The sequence below is a fragment of the Cinclus cinclus genome, chromosome 8, assembly GCF_963662255.1.
Source record: "Cinclus cinclus chromosome 8, bCinCin1.1, whole genome shotgun sequence".
Taxonomy (NCBI): Eukaryota; Metazoa; Chordata; class Aves; order Passeriformes; family Cinclidae; genus Cinclus; species Cinclus cinclus.
The window spans coordinates 29,472,046-29,496,234 of NC_085053.1; positions in this window are offsets into that span (position 1 = coordinate 29,472,046).

Sequence of the window (24,189 nt, forward strand, 5' to 3'; positions counted from 1 at the left end):
ATAACTGTGGGAGCTTTTTACTCCTTTTCCCGTCAGCTGGATTTGGAAATAGATGTTGGAGCAGGAGCCCTGCCCTCCTCCTTGTGAGGACTCCAATCCAATTCCCTGTCTGGAGCTGGGAGAGATTGCTCTGAACCCCTCAAGCTCAGTGGCCTCTCCGGCTGAAATAGGAAAGTTAAAACTGCACAGATGGAAATTCAGGAGATCTGAAGATTATTTCCCTGCAAGTTCTGCTTTGTGTCACCTGCCCAGACTGTTTCAGTGGTGACAGCACCCTGAAATACAAGCCAGGGTTGCCAGGCTAAAACACAGAAAGGTTTTTTTGTTGGTTTAAAAATCAGCTATGTGGTTTGGTTTTTTTGGCTTTTTTTTAGGCAAAAAGACAGTGGAACCTTTCCTGCCAATTTGAGATCCTTTTTCCCACTTCAAAAAAACCAATCCCAGGATTAGGGGCTAAAATCTTTATGGCCACTGCTTTGGTGTGGTTTTAGGGAGCTGATGTTAATTAACTGAGCTCTTTGCAGAGAGGAAAATCCCTTCCCTGGGCACTTCCCAGACTCTCCCTCTGAAGTGTCCAAGGCCAGGCTGGAGCAACATGGGATAGTGGAAGGTGTCCTGTCCATGGAGAGGGGACTGGATAATCCCTGAGGTCCCTCCCAGCCCAAACCATCCCAGCATCCTATTCCATAAGGAATTCAATATTTAGTGTCAGGACTTCTTCTATCTGTTCATGTATTACTTGTGTTTATTTAGGCAAAATTTTAGCTGCTTCCTTCATCAAATCCAAGGACCTTCCAGCCTTGGCTGTTTTGCAGGATGAATACTCTTGTCAGTGGCTTTTTTTTCCCCCAGAATTCATCAACTTCCAGACACAAATCCTCCTCCAGTTGGATAAACTGGGCTGGGGACAAGCTGTGGGTTCAGGGCTGGCAGCAGAGAGGAAAATATTCCCCAGGACATCTCAGACCTGACCCACAACTCCTCCAGGACCCTCCCAGGGATTGGGATGCTCCCAAAGAACTCGGTGGGATGAATCAGCTCCGTGTCTGCCAGGCTGGTGTGAGGGGGAGGAAGAGGAGTGAGGAGCTTGTGCTGATCCAGGGAAGCTGCAGCACAGGAGAAAACTGACAGAAGCTTCTTCCTTTTTCAATTCTTTGCCTGGAAAATCCATCTTTTCCTGTCCTTTCTGCTAAACCAACACACCTGATCCCTTGGTGGCACCTTTGGGGCTGCCAGGAAAGCTGAGGAAGTGGGAACATCCAGTTTTTTCCAAAGCAGGCACAACATAATCCACCTTCCTGCTGATACTTTTTCTGCTCTATTCCATGTTTTTTTCCAGAGCATCCAGCATTTCCCAGTTCTGCCATGACTAAGGACTCAAGCCCATCCTCCCTCCTAAGGCCCAGGCTACAGAGAAAATTCACATCCCAGGAAGTGCTGCAATGTTCCTTGTTGTTGCCTTTAACCAAAATATTTGGGTTTCCAGGTTTGTTTCACAAGGAGAAATCATCCATGGGATTACCCTCATTGTTTTGGGACTATGACAAATCCTTCCTGCTTCCCATCTCCTGCACCTGCCTGCTGCTTTATGGATGAGAAATTCCAGTGGCTCCACTGCAGCCCTGGCGTTGCTCCAGAGAAGTGTCTGCCTTTAAAAACTGCCCAGCATTTTCAAAGTGGTAAAAAGCTCCATAAGCTCCTGCCCTTTTCCTAGGAAAGCTGGTTGGTCTTTTTTTTAGGGAAGCCACACTGTTGGAGGGAAGCTGCCTGGATTGCTGGGTTATCCATTTCCATGCAGGATTTGGGAATCCACAGCAGCCTCCTGAGTCACTCCTGAGAGGGAAAAACCTCATCAATGCCTCCCAAAGGGATTTTTGGAGTGGTAGGAAGCACATCCTACTCTGCACAGCTGCTGCTCCAGGCACTTCTCCCAAATATATCTCTAATAAAGCTCCAGGAAGCAAAGGAGGGATGGAATGTCTGCCCTGCACCTCTTCCTCCCCTTGCTCATCTTCTCTCTCCCTCTTGATGTCAAAATCTTCAATTCTTCTACTCCTGGTAGAAATGGGCAGGGGAAATTCCATTGCCTCATCCCAGCATCTGTTATATCCCATTTAATTCCCATCTGTTTGATATCCATGAGCTTCTTCAGATCCTTCAGCTGGAAGGACACAGAAGGGAGCACAAACATTCATTAATTCTGCCCAATTAATTAATTAATTCACGGATCTCTTACAGTATCCAGGGTATTGGTTTCCTTCCCATTTCCATTCTGTCCTGTCAATCTCCCAACAATCCTCAGCCTCCCTCAGTTCTCATCTGAATCCCTTTTCCTGGCACCAAGATCTTTATGGAACAGGAGAGAGGATGACAAACACATTTGGGTTTGATGAGCTGAGGGCACAGAGGGGAAAAAAAATCCTGTGGGAAGTCCCTGGATGGCTTTTCTTGGTGTGCGCAGCTCCAAGAATCTCCTGATCCTCCCTGAAAAGAGAGATTTTGGAGGGGGGAGAGCACCAACTCCAGAATAAACCCAGAAAATTGTGTAAAATACCCCAAAATGGTCTCATTGGAGGTTCTGAGGCTGCCTTGGGGGTGCTGGAGGGCACAGGAACCAGGACCTCCTTCTGTTTATATCAGCCATTCTCATTCCAAACATTTCCTGCTGCTCCCTTCTTGCTTTAATGGGAAATGGATCCTTTGACAGGACCTCACTGAATCCATTTATCCTGTTATATTCTGTTCCAGCTCTCCTGCCACATTTATCACCCAAGGATCTGAGTGCATTCAGCACAACCACAGACATCTGCCAGCTTATTTTTTTCCCCTCTTAGTCTCCTCGGGAGAAAAAAAAAAAGAAATGAGTGCAACAGTTTTCCTATTTTAGGAAGTTGGACTTTTCCCCCAGCCTCTCTCCCACAAACATTGCTTTCATTTCATTTTTTTCTAGTAGAGAGAACAAATCTCCACAGGACCCACATGCTGAGGCTTGATCCTGAGGCAGTTCTACTTTCAGAAGCAAAGCTGGACCATGCCTCCACTGCCCAGCTCTAAGGAAGGGGTCAGGAATATCAGGAATACTCTTCCTCTCACCCCGCAGCTTTTTGGCTGCAGGACTGGGAATGTGGGAATCTCGCACCACAATGGGACAGAAATGGTCACAAGTCACAGGGAAATCAAGAAAATCATCACCTGGGCTGGTGGGAGTCAACAATGAATCCCAAAAATCTTCCCAAGTTACTGTCTGAAGTGATTCCTGTGCATCATCTCTATGGTGTTGGAACTTAAATCATGGAATGGTTTGGGTTGGGAGGGACCTTAACCCTTTAATTCCAAACTCTGCCATGGACAGAGACACCTTTCACTATCCCAGGGTGCTCCAAGCCTGGCCTGGGGCACTTCCAGGGAGCCAGGGGCTGCTCTGGGGCACCCTGTGCCAGGGCCTGCCCACCCTCGCAGCCAGGAATTCCTTCCCAATATCCCTTCCATCCCTGCCTCTGGAAGCCATTCCCTGCCTCCTGGCACTCCAGAACTCTGGAACACGAGCATTCACCCCCAGATATTCATCCCCTGCCTGGTTTGGGGACCTTGCCATGGGAGGAACACGGAGAAAGGGATATTCCCCTTCAGGGAGCAGCCTCAGCCTCGTTGTGCATCATCCTGGGAATTCCTGTGTGGAGGGCAGCGGAATCCCAAGCTAAAAGTTGGGAAGAGAGAGGAGGTGCCTCCCTCCCGCCTGCTGAGGGAGCTGTCCTGCTCTGACTCCTGCAGAATTCCTTCATCCATCCCATTTTTGGCCCAAGCTGTGCTGTCACAGAGATACTCCTGGAGGTGGCCTGGGGCAGCTCCCTCAGGACTCTCCCAGGAATGGGGGATTTGGCCAGGAAGAGAAACTGGATAACCAAAAACCTCCAGGATTTCACAGTCACAGAACGGTTCGGATTGAAAAGAACCTTAAAGATGACTTGAAACAGGATCTCAGAGCTCCTGTGTGTGCCTGCTGCGTGTCTGAGAGCTCAGAGCCGGCCGTGGGAAGGACAAAGGCAGGAGTGCACAGGGCTGGGCACTGGGAAGTGACCTTTTCCCAAGGATCTCAGCAGGATTTATGGATATGCAATCCTTTTGGGATGGTCAGAGCTTCTCGATAGTGACAAATCAGTGCCTGCGAGTGGCATTTGGTGGCTGCAGCTCTGAGGATTCACTTTGGTGTGGATCAGGAGTGCTTGGGGCCTCTGGAATTCCAGGGCCAGGAATGACTTCTTGGAGCTGGCTTGGCAGACTCGGAGGGAGGGACAGAAAAGTGACACGAGCCCACGACCCGATGGCAGCAGGAGCTCTGAGAAGTCCCTTCCTTTCATGCTCCTGCTCTCAGCATTCCCTCCCAGCATCCCAGGAGGATGTCAGGGAAGAGAGGAGGAACCCTGGAAGCTGCTGCTGCCAGCTGCAAACAGGAACAGCCCCGTCCTTCTCAGCAGGGTGAGGCTCTTCCCAGCCTCTGGAAAATCGCTGCCTGAACCAGGATTGCTGATGTCTCCTGTTTCCAGGGAGTTGAAAAGCTTGGATGTATTGCCTGAGGGCTGGGAATGACCAAGAGCAGGGTCTGAATTTCCCTGGCCTTGTCGGCTGGAAGAGCAGAGTTTCTTTCAGCCATTTGGGAATTCTGCATCCTGCCCTAATTTATGTTGTTCAGTGTTTACAGATAAAAGACAACTCCTAAATATTCCAAAGATTTGCCTGAGCCTAAAAAAATGGGGTTTGCACCTAGAATCCAGAGGAGGATTGCAGAAGTGACTTCTCTGTGGAGTTTCACAGAGTTTAACACCTTTGCACACCAAACTCTGGACCAGATTCCTCACACGTGATCTGTGTTCAAGGCAGCAGAGAGGGACAAAAACTCACCTTGGTTCTCCTCACTGCAGTTTAAATTTTCTAAAAGAAAGAAAATTTGAAATTTGATTGATAACTACTTTTGTATTTTAAAAAGAAACTCCTGTATGTTATAGAAATCTCTCCATTAATTATTAACTCTTAACTTTACTGAGCTGGACAGACAATCTTTTCTCCTCTGTATGATTATGTGGCACAAAACTTTCATTCGATATTGTTGTTTTATTGCATAAAAAGTGGTTTATCAAGATCTGCTGTGGTCTGGCCTGTGGGTCTGTGGGATATTGGGCCATGGGATGGGACTTGAGCAAGAATCCCAACACAGCAGCCTTCTGTTCACTTTTCAGAGGTTGCAGTCATGAACCCCTGGAAAAAATCAAGGGACTGTGTGTCATCCACAAAGAACCAGTTTAACTCTTCATTTAAAAGGTTTTATAATGAATAGATTTTATTTTTCCCTGCTGGACTCTGAGGTTTTGGGGAATTAGGGTGGGTTCTTTAAGCCTTTTAAATGTCGCTCCTCAGCCCTAAAGACCAGAAAATTCATGTTTTACCACGTGAACCAAGTCTTGATGTTACTACTCCAGAAACGCGGCCTTTGATGAGGACATCAAACACCCAAAGATCTCGTGTTCAGGATGAAACAGAAGTGACAACCCATATAAAGAGACTTACCCTTTATCTGCTGGTGTGACCAGGCAGCAGCTCCCACAGGTGGGACATATGGCATTACATTTTTGAGGTGAGCAGCTCTTGTTCGCCAGGGCCTCACCTCCCTCACAGGGAAGAATTCCTCTGCAAAATCCCAGCCCTGCCTGGCCCAGCTGTGCCCCGTGGTTTGTACCTGCTGCTCCTCCTGGGTGTGGAGTGTCCTCTGCTCCAGGCATGAATGTTCCCTGGGGAGAGTTCTCAAACCACCACCAGTTCTCTCCTGCTCTGCCCCTATGGATGCAACGATATCGATAAATTTGTGTTTGATACCTCGGCATCCCAGACTGGTCTGGGTTGGGAGGCACCTCGGCGCTCCCCTCATCCCACCCCCACCGAGGGCAAGGATGCCACGCACTAGCCCAGGTTGATGCCAGCCCCATCCAGGCTGCAATTTGGCTGGATTTGCTGCAGAGCCGCTGCCGGAGCTCGCCCTGGCTCAAAGGCGGCCGGGGGGGACCCGGGGCCGGGGCTGCGGCGGGGGAGGGACGGACGGAGCGGGGCGGGACGGACGGAACCGGGAGGGGAGAGCGGAGCCGGGCGCGGAGGGAAGGGAAGGAAGGGGCAGAGCGGAGAGGGGAGGGAAGGAGAGGGAAAGGAAGGGGCGGAAAGGGAAAGCGAAGGAAGGAAAGGCAAAGCAAGGCAAGGAGAGGAGCGGGGAGCGAAGGGAAGGCAGGCGAGGAGCCGAGCCCAGCCCAGCCCAGCCCAGCCCGGCCGAGCCCCCGGCGCGCCCCGCGGGGCCGGCCCCGCTCGCTCCGCAGCGCTGGGGAAGCGCGCCCGCCGCTCCGCCGCCAGCGCCGGGGCCATGGAGCGCTGAGGGGCTGCGGTAGCCTGAGGAGAACCGGAGGAGAACCTGCGGGGAGCCTGAGGAGAGCCGGAGGAGAACCCGCGGGGAGCCCCCGGAGCCGCCGCCAGAGGTAAGAGCTGCCCGCCCGTGGGGCCGCGGCCGCCGCCCGGGGCTGGGGCTGAGATGGCACCGGGCTGTGAGGGGACCCTGCCCTCAGGGAATCCCTGTCCCTGCTCCGTGCCCGGGGCTGTGATGGCACCGGGCTGTGAGGGGACCCTGCCCTGAGAGAATCCCTGTCCCTGCTCCGTGCCCCGGGCTGTGATGGCACCGGGCTGTGAGGGGACCCTGCCCTGAAGAGAATCCCTGTCCCTGCTCCGTGCCCGGGGCTGTGATGGCACCGGGCTGTGAGGGGACCCTGCCCTGAGAGAATCCCTGTCCCTGCTCCGTGCCCGGGGCTGAGATGGCACCGGGCTGTGAGGGGACCCTGCCCTCAGGGAATCCCTGTCCCTGCTCCGTGCCCGGGGCTGTGATGGCCCCGGGCTGTGAGGGGACCCTGCCCTCAGGGAATCCCTGTCCCTGCTCCGTGCCCGGGGCTGAGATGGCACCGGGCTGTGAGGGGACCCTGCCCTGAGAGAATCCCTGTCCCTGCTCCGTGCCCCGGGCTGTGATGGCCCCGGGCTGTGAGGGGACCCTGCCCTGAGAGAATCCCTGTCCCTGCTCCGTGCCCGGGGCTGAGATGGCACCGGGCTGTGAGGGGACCCTGCCCTCAGGGAATCCCTGTCCCTGCTCTGTGCCCGGGGCTGAGATGGCACCGGGCTGTGAGGGGACCCTGCCCTGAGAGAATCCCTGTCCCTGCTCCGTGCCCCGGGCTGTGATGGCCCCGGGCTGTGAGGGGACCCTGCCCTGAGAGAATCCCTGTCCCTGCTCCGTGCCCGGGGCCGATGGTGCCCAAGGACCGAGTCACTTATGGGGTGTTTGCCTGGCCCTAGTTAAGTTTTGTCGTGGGGTCCCACGGCCTTAAGAGATAAGAAAAAACCCCAACAAACGAGGGTTGCGGTTTGCCACAGAGTGGATGTGCACTTTAATTGTTTTTTGAAATTACTTTATTTCTGCGCTCGCTGCACCTCCCGGATATTCTGTGTATATGTTTATTTCCCTTCTATTTCTCCCTCTATTCTTGCTGCCTCGGATTCCTGTTGGAATCGCTCATTTTCTCCTGGCCGCGCTGAGGCTGCCGTGTGGCAGCGCCGTGTTCCCCAGAACCGCATTCCCGGCATTTGCTCCTTCCCAGCACTGTGGGATGGGGGCTGCCCTGCCGGATTCCCCTTCCCAGACACCCCATGCCCATCCCAAAAACCTGGGGAGCGATCTGCAGCCCGGATCCGCGGAACTCCGAGTGGGATGAGCGCTCCCGATGCTCCTCTGCCGGAGACATTTCCTCTGCATCATTTCCCTGCCATGTGCTTTGAGTCAGTTTGTTTTTCCTGAGCCTCCTTTTCCCAGTTTGGAGCTTGGTGGGAGTTACGAGTTCAGAGAGGATCTGGGAGTTGTTCCCTTGGCGTGGCTCGACAAAGAGGAGCCTTTTATCCCTGCTCAGGTAGAGGTTGATGAGTTGTAAATCAGTTCTGGTGAGGAACGAGGTATTTGCTGTGATATCTGGGGCTGGGAAGAGTTCTTTTGTGTGATGCTCAGCATCTGTTGCTGCAGGAAACATCCCAAGAGATCCTCAACTAAAGAGAGAAGTCCTGCTACATCTCTCTTGTCTGAGACCCTTCCCAGCAGAATCCATACAATGCCTTTTATTTTTCTCTTCTGGAATCCTGGTGTCCATAAGAAGCAGCAGTGAACAAGCTGAATAATTGCATTTGCAGGTCATAAATCCAGTGGAAAAGGGAACTTGTTTAGGCCACTATGAGAGAGATGCTCATTTGTAGTGTCCCTCATTATCAGCTGTAGACAGAGAGCTGGTGGTTAAAAAGGTTATGAACAGATCTGTGATCTATAAATCATCTGGAATAAAAGCTTGTTAGCACAACAAGTGCTTTTCCTGGCACATTATTCATTGGAATTCTCTGGTTCTCTTGTCATCTCATCTATTTTAATGTTTCCTTGTGCCTGCTCGAGTGCTCCAGGTACAGTTGTATCGTACTTTATTCTTGTTTTTGGACGTTTTAGATTCCTGGAAATAATTTTTAGTGCAATGCTTAAATGTGAAGCTGAAGCAAAGGACGATATTGAGCCTTTTTGGCTGTTTTTTTCCAAAAACATATTCAGATTTTTTTCTCCATCACTTCTGTATTTACTTCCCAGCTTTTCCCACATCACATGGAAACCTCTCCTTATTCAGCATTCAAATCCTGATTTATCCATCAGAAAGCTTAACCCAGATTAGCTGAGTAATCGTCTCTGGGAACACAAGACTCCTTTAAAAAGTCATTCCAATCAAATCCCTGGAATTTCCATATTTGAAATGGATAGCCACAGATAGAGCTGGGAAATCCTGCTTAGAATGGCAGTTTTTAATTGGGATGGTTTGCTTTATCCAAACATCCTTTCCTTGGAATGATCCACGTGGAGCTGTCCCTGAAGAAGCGTGGGAAGTTTTAAACGTTTGGGAAAAACAGTGACAAAACAGTGCTTGGAAACACCTTTATTCCTTTAAATTAAGTGCCTGTCTTTCCCATTTTCAATCTTTATATGGTTCCCTCAGCAAAGAAAATTGGATAATTACGGCAGTGGGATAAATACAGCCTTGGCAGATGAAAAAAAAAAAACCAAAAAACAGACCAAACAACATTGGGAAAGTGTAGGAAAAATAATGAGGTGAACAAACTCCCTTAAACTTGATGCCTGTTGCAAACAGATGAGTGGATATTTATATGAAATATTGCTTTGGAGGAAAAGGATTTTAACCTGATGTTATTACTCATGCTCTGGGTTTTTTTTCCTCCCATTTTGTCTCAGTTTAGAGAATGAAAATAATTTGTCAGCCTCACTTTGGGCTCCTTGCTGCTGCAGTGTTTTGGTTTCAGGCGATGCACGGGGATGCTTGAGCTGGGGTAGGTGAATTTCAGCTGAATTTCTTTAATTATGGAAACAGCTCTCAGCTACAAAATTATTTCTGCAAAAAAAACCCAAACAAAACAAAACAAATTGATACCATCCTGTGACTGCTAAAACATGCAGGGAAAGCCAGGCTGTGCTTCCTGTTACATCTCTGAGTGTTCCATTCATCTCTGAGCCCTTCATATCCCAAATAATTCAAGGATAAATCCATTATTCAGGTTAGAATCTTACAGTTTGATGAATGGTACAGAGAAAGTAAATTAAGAACTTTTCTCCTGATTATGCAGCTTAATTAAAAAATCCCAGCCTTCGAATTTTTTACCTAATTTCCCATTAGATGTCTAATTAGACCAAGCCCAGAGTGTTCTTGAAGCACAAAACTTGGCAAAATAATTCCTGTCAATCACAGAAGTCTCCAGAAGTCTGAGAAACTTTGCAAATGGAAAAATATGGTTTTTAGAGAACAATAAAGGAAAGATAAAATGGTTTATCCTTTGTATTTTCAAGCAGTCTGAGAGATAAGAGGGAACTTCCTGGGAGATCACATTATTCCACAGCTGCCTCCTGTGGAATTCCTGCCCTTTGTGCTGCAGCATCTGCCACTGCTGGCAGGGATGAGAAAATAGATTAGAGGATGGGGCTGGATTAAATCTGGGTTTATTCAGGTGCTTAAAAATATCATTTTGTGCACCCTGAGTTCAGCTTTTCCTCATGTTTGGCCACTTAAGGATACACTTTGATTATAAATAACTCAGGAGAGGAAAATCGAGAAATTTGTTTTTGTTTTTGTTTTGTTTTTTGTTTCTCCCTTTTCTGTCTGTCCATGTGGGGTTTTGTGTGTGGGTTGTGGGATTCTTTTCCTTTCCTGAATTTCTCTCCTCTCTGGAAGCCAAGCAAAGAGGGTTGTGGATATTTTTACTGACTGGAATGAAGTGGAACCAAGGCAGATTCTGGGAGAAGTTAAGGACAATCTTGGTGGTGCTGAAAATACAGGTTGGGAATTGGGACAGTTGTGGAGCAAAGCTATCGCATAGAGTGACAGATTTTATAGAGCAAAATTAGAGAAAAAAGTTGTTTATTTGGGGTAAAATTGTGAAACTTAGTGCCTTCAGGGCTGAACACCAGAAAAATGCTGAATTTTGGTCTTTATAAACTGTGGGGGCTGGAGCCAAGTGGGCAAAACCCCTTTTGGGTTGGAGATGAGCTGGAGTTCAACCCCAGCTTTCCATTAAAACCTGCTGTGCTTCTGGGATTCCCTGCTGGGATTTTCACCTCAGCTTTTCCTGCTGGAATTCCCAAGGAATATCGCAGCGTTCCCGTTGTCCTGTGGGCTGCAGGGGAAGTGAGGCAATGCCAGTGTTTCAGGGCCTAAATCAGATGAATTTGTGGTGACATCAGAGCAGTCTGGGGGACTGATGTCCCCTTTGTTTCTCAGAGTGCCTTGGAAGGGGATGGAAAATCCTCCCCAGTGCTTTTGTGTTCTGTGGAAGAGCTGGGCTCTGCTCCCATGGACGGCGTGTGTGAGGAATATTTGGAATATTCCTTTGCAGACATCTGTTGGGAACGTTCCACTGAGCTGTTAAAGAGTTAACTCAGCTTCGTTTGCTCTCTTAATTAATTTGCTGGGGGATAATACCCCACGTTTGACCTGGTTTTGGTGGGAGCAGCTGCTGATGCTGGCACGGGCTTTGCCTGCCGTGCAGGAGGTGTTGGGGAGCAGCTCGGGGACCACAGAGAACACACAAAACCCTTCTCCAGGTGCTGCTCCCTTCCTTATCCAAGCCTTCCCAGCATGCAGGAGGTAGGACAGGGATTGCTGGCAGTAAAAGGATGGGGTTTTTAATCACTGTTCAAGGCAGATTTTGTGGGACAACGGGCAGAGCTCGCTGTGCTACAAGGAAAGGTGGAAGAAGAGAGAAGAGGGGAAAAGAGGTCAGCTAAAACAGATCCAAGGAAACAATCCAGCCTTGGAGACTCCTGAGAGCCAGGGAGGCACAGCAGAGAGGGAACAGCAAATAAACTGGTGCCAGGGGGGGTTTATAACCCAGAGAATTCACCTGAGCTGAATCCAGAGGGAATCTCCACCTGCTCTAGGGACCACAGTCCCTGGGTGTTTTGGACACAGGGAAGCTGAGTGGAGCTACCAGAGGATTTGCTCCTTGGGGTTCTTTCGGATGCTGTGCTTTTATTTCAGTGGTTCTGAACCTGGAAACAAGAAGTTGACCCTTTGCTTAAGTAAATCACCCCCAGATTTTCAGTTTTGTTTCGGCCTGGGCTGCTCTGTGAGCTCAGGTGCCTCTGGCACATCCAAGGGAGCTAAGGCAAATAGAGGCACTGCCTGGAGCTTCGAGGGAATCTGAGACTTGTTGGAGTTTTCTCACCGATGTGCAAGAATCAGCTTTGGTGCCTAAAATCTGAAACGCAAAGAAAAACAAGGGAGAAATTTCCCTTGATGGAAGAAAACCTTCTGTAACCTCGTTGTTGCTAAACAAAGCTCAGCTTCTGAGTCACTCCCATGGATCTGGATTGAATATTTGCTGCCTGCAGGATGGGCACCCAGGATAAATCCCTCCTGAGCTTTGGGGAAGGATTAGCACTGTGCTCAGATAGAAAAATAAATTCTTGCCATTGATTTTTGTCCCATTCATGCTTTGTAATTCAGCAATTGCTTGAGGAAGCCACGGGAATAAACAGCACAGAAAATCTAGAGATTTAGGGATTAAATAAAAAAATAAAAACTTTTTAGATGAATTTTAGAGATTTAGAATCTAGGGATTGCTTGGGATATGTGGGGGATAAATCTGGAGAAGAGCTGTTGGCAACAGGGGCACATCCAAGGGTGTTATAAACAGTGGGAGCAGGAGCTTTGGAAAGAGAGGAATCCAAAAGGATGAATCCTCAGGAGTCACCATTTCTGAAAGCAGCAGCTCAAGTGGGAAGCAGGAAATGATCCAGCAGCACAAGAGCTCCTGAGGAGGGAATGAGAGCGAGACGCACGGAAAGCTTCAGGGCAAGGCTGCTCTGTTTGATGGGCTTCTGCTCAAGGAAAAGCAGATTCTTGGGATCCACAGCCTGCTCAGGAATGCTGCTCAGGAATCTCCCAGGGCCTGAGGTGCTGGGGCTAAACCCACTCCTGCCTGGAATTAAATTTAACATTGCAAAAGTGTCGCTGGAACTGCACAGGATTCTCCATGTTCCAGCTGGGAATGGCTGCTGGTGCTTGAGTTCCCAGTTCCACCAGCTTGGGCAGGAACAGAGCAGGGTGTGGGATGTTCCTGGAGAGCTTGGAACCACAGCAGTTCTTCCAGAGGTGCTGCTCTTCCCTCTGGAAAACTCTGTGGATTTTTTTGGGATCCTGGGAAGAGCAGGGAGCTTGTCCCAGGTTGTTGCTCCCTTCTCCAGGATCTCAGGGCTGATGGCAGGGAGAGCAGAGCAGGATGTGGAATATTCTTGGGGAGTTTGGATTCCCACACTCCTCCTTCCAGAGGTTCTGCTCTTCCCTCTGGAAAACTCAGTGTGGATCTTCTGGGATCCTGGGAAGAGCAGGAGGTTTATCCCAGGTGATCCTTGGGGAGAGGCCTCTCCAGGACGGGGTTCCAGGGCAGGAGGAGCAGATCTGGGGTTCCACGGGGGGAGCAGCATCCTCTGATCCCAAAGATTCCATGGCAGGCTCTTGTCTGAGACAATTCCAAAAGAGGCTCCTGGTGGCAAACTTCAGGAAAAGTGTCCTAATTTTTATTAATCATCCCAAAAAATTGTTGGGATGCCTTTTCCCACTGGTTCTTCCCAGGCTGGGAGAAGGGAATATTCCTGCGTAGTTTTTGTGTGGTTTTTTCTTTCCCTTCTTTCTTTCCTCTTGCATTCAGTTCTCAATTCTGCATTTCCTTTCTGGAATTCATCCCAAAATTCCTATCCCAAGCCCCTTTCCCTGCACTTTCCCAATGAATCCATGAAATCTCTGCCTGTGCTTCCACTGTTTGATGTGTTAATTGTGTGTGTCCAGTTCTGGGCCTGTGTTTTTCCCAATTTTCCTTATTCCTGCAGGAGCCATGGGAAACATTGTGGGATTTTTTTCCCAGCTGCTCATGCTCACTGATGAATCAATTCCATTAGAAAATGGAAAATTTTCCATGCCTTTTTTCCAGAAAAGCAAGAACAAGGCAATGTTCAAATAAAGTCAGGCAGAAATATAAAAATAAACATTTATTTCACCTCATTCTTCATTTCCTTCTGGAGCCATATTCCCAGAAATCCAGTTATTTAAAAAAAAAAAAAAGGGGGAAAAAGAGTCTAGTCACAGGCACTGAAAGGAAGTAGATAAATACTTTTTTTGTAAATCTTTCCTTGTTTTTAATCACCCGCTCTTAGCATAAAAATATTTAGTGCAAGACTCCTGTCATATAAAATAATTGTAATTAATTCCTTGAGTCAGGACTGTGTAGGAAAATTCAGGAAGAATTTCCTACGTGCAGGATAAGGGATTTATTTAGATTCATGGAAAACCAGAGAAGCTTTATGATTAAAAAATAATGATTTAGCTCTGAGCAGACTCTTCCTGACTTTTAAGAAGCTTTGGTGACTTTTCCTGGATGAAATATTGGGTTTTTTCCATGACCTGAGGTGTTCCTGGTGTGGATTTTGCTGGAGAAATTGAGGCAGCATTTTTGGGGTTGTTTATAAAACAGGGACAAGCAGGAGAAATCTTCCCAAATCCTCTCATGGAACGGCAGCCAATCCCCCAAAATTCCCTTTTCCCTTCACCTGATTCACTGTATGATCAAGTTGGAATATTCTTGGCTATTCCTGGCTGTTCCTTTTCCCATTTTAATCATCAGAGTTGTTGAATTATTCCTCTTTTGGTCCATTCTGTGCTGTCTCAAGGATCCAACACCAGTTTGGTGCTGGCCATTTGCTTCCCCATACAGCAGTTCCTACATTTTTGCTTGGATAAACCAGATTTTTCTTTATTTTTCTAGGAAATCGAAGCTATTTTGGTTTTTATTATTGATATTGTGCCCTAGGGGACAAGCCTGGATGGATGCTGGGAATCCTGCAGCTGCTTTGGTTTGGATTTCAGATCCACGCTTCCATTAATTATTTTTGAGGTTGTGGTTGCACTCTTGGGTTTTTAAAGGGTATTTGTAGGTGTGTAACAACTGCCCTTTAATCAGAGGGATAAAATTAATGGAAATTTGTCATTTGAGATGGAAAAAATTGGAGGCAGCACAAAAATGTTCCCCCTGTGTTTATCTGTGACTCGGTGACTAGAGCAGCGCGGGTTTTCACGCTGGAAATAGAATCGAATCGTCATTTCCAGGAGTTTTTAAAGGATAAAATATCTGGAGAGGGCTTCTTTCCCAGCTGGAATTCTGTGGGCTCAGATCCTCTTCCCTTTTCCTGCAGAGGAAGGGGAAAGGGGTGTTCTCCATCTGGCCGTGGGTTTAAAATGATCCCGTGTTTTGGTGGCTCTGCAGATGAGTTCAGCTCTGCATTCCTCTAAATCCTGGGAATTCAGTGGAGAAAAGAGCAGGAATGCTCCAGCCCCCAGCCCTTCCAGCTGCGGGAAGTTCGGGTTCTCCTTTGCACCCCGTGCTTTCCATGGTTTGGGCTGGTATTTGAAGTCAGCAGGAGACACATTTCTAAAAATAAATGGATCAAGTGATATTGGGATTTTCATTTAGAAGTTCTCTGGGAATCTGCCAGAGCTTCCATGAGAGACCTGCAGTCGTTTGTGAGGAGGCACAGGCTGTTCCCAAGCCGAGGGAAGTCAGGTGGGAGGGATGTGGTGAGAGGGAAAAATTCCTTACTGAGGGTAAAGTTGAGGCTTTCCAGAGAATCTTTGGCTGCCCCATCCCTGGAAATGTCCAAGGCCAGGTTGGACAGGGCTGGGAGCAGCCTGGAATAGTGGAATGGGATGGGATTTAAGGTTCTTCCCGACCTAAACCAGTCTGAAATTCTGAGATTCTGTGGGGTCAGTGGTGTGTGATCCATGTGGGAATGGAGCAGGAAATTCCCTCTTTCCCTGTTCCCCTTCCCTGCTCTCCAGGCTGAGGAAACTTTTCCATTTTCCCCATGCCATGGGAGATGGGAAAAGGGAAGGGAAGGGAACGGAATGGAACGGAACGGAAAGGGGAAGGAAAAAGGGAAGGAAAATGAAAGGAGGAAAAGGAAAAAGGAAAGGAAAATGAAAAGGAAAGGAGAAAAGGGAAAAAGGAAAGGAAATTCCCTCTGTTCGTGTGGGTAGAAGTGTCACTTCAGCTCTCCAGCTCCAAAGCTGATCCAGAGGAAAATAAAAGGGGCTCATTGTGCTCACTCCAACACCTCGGGAGTTTGGGATTAGCCTGGAGTCTGCTGCCTTTTCCAGCAGCAGAGGTTCCTGCTCAGACCCCGAGGATGTGCAGTGCAGCCCCAAGAGATCAGATTGCAGCCGCTCCTTTGCTCGGGCTCCCAGCTTTGCTTCCAGAGGGCTCATTCCCTCTGTGCTGGGCTGAATTACATCCCAAGCTGGTCCCTGCTCCACATTTGCTGAGGGCCCAGATTTTGCAGTTTTATTTTGGGCATCTTGTTTGTTTTGAGGAAAAAACCCATTTCCTTCTATTCTGAGTTTTCAAAGGGAGGGATATCAGCATTTCCTTATCTCCCTGGAAGCAGATTCATGAGGGGAGAACCTGAATGTGGGTGTGAGCTGAAAAACCTTTGGAAGGGAGATGGGAAGAGGGGAGCTCTCCTGGAGTGCCTGATCTGGAGCAGCAGATTAGGGCTGAATGTAATTAATAACCAGAAGAAATCCATGAAGTTGTTATAGTAACTGGGAAGTGAGGTTGGAATTTATGATCTGAGTGAGTCAGCTCTGGGGGAAGGGATCCTGGAGCCCACGGAGGGAGAGCTGGAGCTTCCCTTTCCCTGCTCACCACTCTGCCCGTTCCCAGCAAACTCTGGGATAGGCATGGACAAAGCTCTCCCAAAACCCTGAGCAGGAAAACCAGCTCGTCCCATCCCTCTTGTCTCTCTGCATGTCTGGTGATCCTGGAAAAATTGGGAAATAATCCCCAAATAATCCATGACATGGTTAAATCCTGCTGGTTTTTCCTCCAGGAATACAAGCTTTTGCTTTCCAGTGAAAATAATCCTGAAAAATGAGAGCTGAAAAACTCCTCTCTTTTTGCTCTTTTTGTGGGGGGGGGGATTTCAGGATTTGGGAGTTGTGCATCCTCTTAATCTGCATATTTTTTATTTTTTTTTGTCCAAGGAAAACACATCCTAAGAATAAAATAAGAAAACCCGTGGTGTTGGGTCGTTCCTGTGACTTGGAGAAATTTTGGGTTGTATTTTTTATATTTGCAGCATTGATTGCCCAATATTTACATAAAATACTTGGGTGTTTTTGAGGATATTGTTCTTTCCAAGTAGCCTCAAATCTGGGTGGAAAAATATCCTGGATTACTTTGAAATGGTTTATGCCTCAAGGCCTCCAAAATCCCAGAATTCCAGGCTGGTTTGGTTTGGAAGGGAAATTAAAAATCCTCAAATCCTCCCTATCCCAAACTGCTCCAGCCTGGCCTTGGGCACTTCCAGGGATCCAGGGGCAGCCACAGCTGCTCTGGGAATTCTATTCCAGGCCCTCCCCACCCTCCCAGCCAAGAATTCCTTCCCAATATTCCATGGAATTCCATCCTCTGGCAGCTTTTTCCGCTTTCAGTCGCTGTCATTCCCCAGATTTGTGCTTTTTCCTGGTGAGGCTGGATGGATCCAGGTTGGGATTCCTCTTGGAACATCCTGGCACGCTCCTACATCCCAGTATTTCAGAATTTCCACTTTTTCAATTCCCTCTGCACAACCTCAGCATGGAATTATTTGACCAGAAGAGGCAGATTTTTTTTTTTTTAATGGTGTCACACACAAGGACCCTGACACAGAGCTGACCCCTGGGAGATGAGAATTTTGGGAGCAGGGCTCTCCTCATTAATTGCAGCCTTTGAAGTGATGGAATTGGATAAAAACTTCCCAGAATGTTCTGCAAGAGGCAGTGCAAGGATCACTCCACGTAATTAAAGGAGGTTTTGATAACTGGGAAAGAAATTACTGGGAGAAAATGCTGGAATTGCCACTTTCACCTGACTTTGTTTGGGAGAAAATTGCAGAATGAGCTAAACCATTTTTTCATTAAAACAAAAATGCTGATCATTCAGCCTGGCATCAAAAATAATGCAAATATTTGCAAAATATCAGATCTGGAAGGAAAGAAAACAACCACAGTCTAAGGAAACAGGAACATCTGCTTTGGCTCTGAGGAAAAATCCTGGAATAAAAAAGCTGAAATGTCCTTCTAAATCAGGTTTTTTTTCCCTTTAAGCTCCTGTTATAAATTAGTGCTGTCCAAGATGCCACTTCAAATATGTGAAATAAAATATGGATGTGGCTGGTGGAAAACATGGGAGCATTTTCAGAATGCCAAATGCTTTTTCTTTAATCTTAATTTCCTTTTATTTATTGGATGAGCAGACAGAAATTTCATTCTGGATATTGCTAACATGGGGGAAAAAAACTGGGATAAATCAGATTTGGAGTTGACCACAAGTGCTGTCATGTCTTGTTGAATATTCCCAAAGTCAGGCTTTGCACTTTTGGATGAATATTGAGGAAAATGCAATTTCTCTGCTCCAGAATCCTTTTCCTGAGAAGGAGAGAACACAGAAGGCAGGATTTAAAACAGCAGCAGGAATTCGTTGAGACACAAATCCTCATTTTCCTTTTTTATTTGGATTTTTCCTGTGCCTGTGGCCAGAAAAGCTAATTGGATAATTGATCTGGAAGTGGTGGAACGAGATTTCCCTCAGGCACTGGAACTGGTTTTTAGCTGGTTTTCCATGATTGCTTTTGGGAATGTGGGATGTGAGAAAAGCAGGATAATCTTGGACAAAAATCCAGGATGCTCCATCCTGGAGAGGCCTTTTCCCATCCTCACCTCCCATTTTCTGGATGTAAATCTTGGAATTATCTGGGTTGGAAGAAACCTTAAAGCTCTTTTTTTTTTTTTTTTTTTCCCCCACCTTACTCCAAGCCCCTTCCTTTACAGGTCTCAGCTTTCCCTTGGTTCTATTAAAAAAAACAACAACAAACAAAAGTGGATTTAAAAGCCAAAAAAAGTGGGGGTTGGGGGGCAATTTTTGGCTCTGCAGACACGGAATTTTGGCTTTAAGGACTTTGAAGTTTCAACCTGGAACTCCTTGATGGAATTCTGATGTTCTTGTGGAGTTCCCAAAGGGCTTTGAGCTTGGAAAACCTAAAGAAAAAAAAAGGATTTAAAAGCCTATAAATGAAGTTGCTGCACTAATTTTGGATTTCAGCTTTGCCCATTATTCGTAGTGGTTTTTCCAACAGGAAAAATGGGTGAGGTTTGAAATATCTCGATTTTCCAAGACTTCTGGAGGATGAGGGTGCTCTCTTTGTTCCCCCTCAGTTCTGTTCTGATTTCTTGGGGTCGCTGTGTTGCTTTGCTGCTTGGCTCTAAAATAAAATTAAAAAGAAAAAAAAAAAAAAAAAAGAAAATATTCCTTCTTTTCAGGCGATTTGGCTCTTCCCAGAAAAACTCTTGGAGGAAAGAAATTTGAGGATTTAAAAACCTTTTCTTTTGGAGAAAAGATTCTAAAACTCAACCTGTGGGAGAGTTTAGGAAGGGAGGAGTAAATGAGGGACAGGAGCCAAGGGCTGCTTTATTTCCCCAGTGTTTATCCCATAATAATTCCCATGGATCTGCAGTATTCCTGTTTTCTGGGAAGCCCAGAAAAGCTTGGGGATAATGTTTCTTTCCAAATAAAAACACAGGGGGAACATCAAGTCTAATTTAGAAAAAAAAAAATCAGCCTAAAAATTTACAGGGGGAAAATCCATGTGGCTGAATTTTCTGGGGTTTGGTGTAGTTTTAAATCGGTTTAATAATAATAAAAACAATAATTAAAATAATGAATAATAATAAAGAAATAGAAATACAAACAAAAATAGAAATAAAACAAAAAAATTAAAATCTATAATGAAGAATAATAAAAATGATAAATAATAATAATAATAATTCTGATCTCTGAGAGCTGCTCAGCTGCTCTGAGGAGTGGGAGGCTCTGCAAATAATTTGCTCAGGGAAAGAAAAAGAGAGAAATTTCATCTTTTAATCGTCTGCCTCATTTTTCCCTGTAATTACCTTGGAAATCCTGATGTGGGGAACACTTGAACCGAATCCTTCAGAGCTGTCAGAGCTGATTTTTAACTTCATTTTTGCACAATGGGAGATGAGCTTTTTAAAAAGAGCTAAGATTAAAAAATCCCTGCCATAATCAGGAAAATAGAAATCTTTTTGTGCTCAAGCTGGGAATATTTGTCTGGAATTTTCCTATAAAGACAAGGCCAGTGAAAATTCCAGGAAAAGTTATCTGTGAAAATTTCACCCAAAAAATGGTGAAAATTTGAAAATTGTGTTCCATGGGAATTCTGCAGGGCATGTCAGGCCTAAGGGCAGCAAAATGTGGAATTTTTTTTTATTGGAACTGAAAGAAATGAAGGGAAATGACAACGTGGTTGTCCCCTCTGTTGGAAATCCAGGAATTCCTGGAATTTCTGGGACAGACTGACTGGAGTGTTCCCAGCTTTAATGCTTGGACTGACTCCAGAGGAAGAGGAGTCCTGGGAAGGAACCTCCTAATTATAGCTGAGACACAGTTTTAATAATAATAATTATTATTATTTTAATATTAATTAATTAAAGGTGGTTTTTTGTGCGCCTAACTTGGTTGGAATTTTCTCAGGCATCTCCAAAGATCATCCTGCCTTTAACATTTTTATTTTTTTTTTTTACTGGTAGGAAAATTGGTTGGATTTAGTCTTGGAGATCAGTTTGTGATTTTATCCCGATGCCTAGTGGATTAAACCAGGAAATTTGGGGTTTAAACTCAGCCTTGGCAATTAGGACAAAGCTCAGGGCAGTCTTGGGGGAAGCCACACTGGGAAAATCCCTTCTCCAGAGCCTTGGGAGAGACCAAAGTGGGAAAATCCCTTCTCCAGAGCCTTGGGAGAGGCCAGAGTTGGAAAATCCCTTCTCCAGAGCCTCGGGAGAGGCCAGAGTTGGAAAATCCCTTCTCCAGAGCCTCGGGAGAGGCCAGAGTTGGAAAATCCCTTCTCCAGAGCCTCAGGAGAGGCCAGAGTTGGAAAATCCCTTCTCCAGAGCCTCGGGAGAGGCCAGAGTTGGAAAATCCCTTCTCCAGAGCCTCGGGAGAGGCCAGAGTTGGAAAATCCCTTCTGCAGCTGGATGATACTGCTGGTGTCACGTAGCAAAGCTCTTGAAGATTGAGAATGGCAGTGCTGGAAATAAAGGCTGTGACAGCTCTAAGGAAGAATCCAGCTCATGGAATCCAGCAGAAGAGGGATGTGGAGCTGTTGGAAGGAATCCAAAGGCTGGAAATCCCAAATTTGCCCATGAAGATGTGCTTTAGGAATTTCTGTAAATAGTGGGGTTCACACTGGTTGAGCTGGGAGCTGGTTTTTAAGCACTGGGTAGGAAAATCAGGTTTCATCCCGTGCATCCATGGGATTTTATCTTCAGGATCATCAGGGGGATGGAGCAGCTCTGCTGGGAGGAAAAGCTGGGAGAGCTGGGAATGTTCACCTGGACAGGAGAAGCTTTGGGGTGAGCTCAGTGTGGCCTGGCAGGACCTGAAGGAGCTGCAGGAAACATGGAGAGGGACTGGGAGGGAAGGGATGGAGGGACAGGACACAGGGAATGGCTTCCAGAGGGTTGGGATGAATGGGATATTGGGAAGAAATTCCTCCCTGTGAGGGTGGGGAGAAGCTGGGATGGAATTCCCAAAGAGCTGTGGCTGCCCCTGGGTCTTTGGAAGTGTCCAAGGCCAGGCTGGACATGGGGGCTGGGAGCAGCCTGGGAGAGAGGAAGGTGCCCCATGGCAGGAGTTAGAACTGCATGAGCTCTAAGGTTCCTCCCAACCCAGACCCTTCCATGATTCCATGAAATCCCTCTTTTCTGAGTCGCTTTTCCCGAGTTCCAGCCACGGATGCTAATAGATGCCCTTGCTTATGTTTTGCAGAGCTCTGTGAAATCTTCCCAGCTTTTGCTGGAAATGAGAACAGCTTGGGTTTTCTGAGGAGGAGGGAATTTCTCGGAGCTGCCAGAAGCTCTGCAGAGCACTTGAGCTGTTGCTGCTCACAAGAAACGGGAAAAGGTCACAGAAAAGAACAACATTTTCCTCAGCAAATAAGTCATAAAAAGGGGAAATTCTTAGGGATGTGTCCAAGGAGGGCTGGAGAATCCCTGAGGGAGATGGGAAAGGGATGGAGAATCCCTGAGGGAGCTGGGAAAGGGCTGGAGAATTCCTAAGGGAGATAGGAAAGGGCTGGAGAATTCCTAAGGGAGATAGGAAAGGGCTGGAGAATTCCTAAGGGAGCTGGGAAGGGGCTGGAGAATTCCTAAGGGAGATAGGAAAGGGATGGAGAATCCCTGAGGGAGCTGGGAAGGGGATGGAGAATCCCTGAGGGAGCTGGGAAAGGGCTCAGATGGAGAAAAGGAGGCTCAGGGGGGACCTTGTGGCTCTGCACAAGTCCCTGACAGGAGGGGACAGCCGGGGGGATTTGGGATCTGCTCCAGGGAACAGGGACAGGAGCAGAGGGAGTGGCCCCATAGGAGGTTCAGCTTGGATACTGGAAAACAAATTTTCCTTGGAAGGTGGTGAGGGATTGGAATGAGTTGGCCAGGCAGGTGTTGGAGTGTCTGTAGCTGGGAGCGTTCCTGCCTTTCCCTCCTTTCTCATTGCCCCCAGAAGCTGTGGCTGCCCCTGCATCCCTGGAATTGTCCCAGGCCAGGCTGGAGCACCCTGGGATAGTGGGAGGTGTCCCCGCCCATGGGATGAGTTTAAATCTCCCTTCACAACCCCCAGCATTCCATGATTTTATGTGAAGCAGGAGCCCATCTGTTCCTCCTGGGAGAGTCAGACCTGAGATTGTCACTTTTTTTTTGGCGGCTGTCACCCTGAGTCAGTGTCTCTCCCTGTGAAGTTCTCATGGATTTTAAGGAGAATCCAGTTTGAATTCCAGCTCAGAAATGATGTAATTCCCTGTGGGATCAGATGATCTTCTTCATCCCTTTGTTTAGAAAAGCTTCTCCAGTAATTCACGGTCCGGGAGCCTGGGGTTTATGTCGGAGAATTTTCAGGATCAGCATTTTGTTGGGAGGAGAAATCCTCACCGGTGATGTGGTGGAAGTGAGGGAGAAGCAGGTGTGGGACTGCAGGACGTGCTGTTATTGGAATTTCAGATTTGTTTTGGTTTTTCACTCTGCATTTGTGTCCTGCCTTGTTGAAAAGTGGGAGGAATTTGGGTTTGGAGACTGAAAGGAGCTGGATAAACAATAGAAAAATGGGATTGTGAGCTAGCCTTGGCTGGGATTTGTGGGAGAGGGGGATTTTTGGGGATGAGGGGATCAGTCTTCTCCTCACATGACCCTGGAGCTTTAACCCTGCCCATGGAGAACCCCAAATATGTGGGAAAACCCATGATGGAATGTGGGTCTCACATTCCAAACTTGCCCGTGAGGATGTGTTTTAGGAATTTCTGTAAATAGTGGATTTCACACTGGATGAGCTGGGCAGCTCTTTCTAAACCAGTGTGTAGGAAAATCAGGAAAAGCAATCCATCCATGGAATTTTATCCTCACTGGCAGCTGCTTCTTGGGAACCCTTGAATTCATCCCCTGGCTGGATCCCTCTGGAATTTCTGGGGTGTTTTCCCATCAGTTTTGAAGCACATGGTCACGGACACAGAAAACTCTTCAGGTGGAGGCTTGGTGTAAAAAGAAAATTCATATTCCATGTGGGATATATTCCAGGAAAATGGATCAGCCCCAACTGCAGCACTAATTTTTCTTCACAATTTATTAACAAATGCAAAGCTTTGCTGCTGTTCAGCATTCCCTGATCCCAGACCCAACCAATCCTCTGGGATACAGAGGTTTTTTTGGAGGATTTGGGTGCTGGAAATGTAAAATAAAAGTCTGCATCAATGAGAAAATGTAAATGAGGAAAAAATTCCCAGGAAGCCTCTTTGGAGTGTTTTCCTGTGGTTTATTCTCCCCTTAAATGTTCATCCCAGGTGTCAGATTTTTCTGGGAAGGCACAGGAAAGAATGAGTCAGATTTTAATGGTGATTTAGTCATGACTAAAGGAAGTGTTGGGTTTTCTTCAGGCCTCAGAACTGCAATTCTCACAGAACAAAAGCTGGATTTTATCATTATTTGTATTCTGCTTAAATTAATGTTGACAAATTAATAAATATTTTCAAAGTTGTGGTGTGAGAGAGTTTAGATTTCCACAGAAAAGATCTTCCAGTCAGCCTGCTCCATCCCTGCACATCCCATTTCCTGCTGTCCAGCCTGGTCCTGGAGTTCAGCAAAATTTGGGAAATAATCTGAAACTCTCATTTCTTTTAATTTTTCTCCCAAAGAATGTGTGGATTGAGGTTTAGTGGAGAATGTGGAGGTGGTGCTGGTTGAAATTGGTGATCAGTGCCCTGATTCTCAGAAGTTTCTCTGGATAATTATTATACTATAGATTTAAATATGGTTATATAAATATATAATTAATATGTGTTCATAAATAAAAATATATAACTGCTTTTTTTTTTTCCCTTTCAGGTTGCCCCTCTGAAGAAATTCTGTTTACCAGAAGTTTTTGATCCTGGGCTGCACT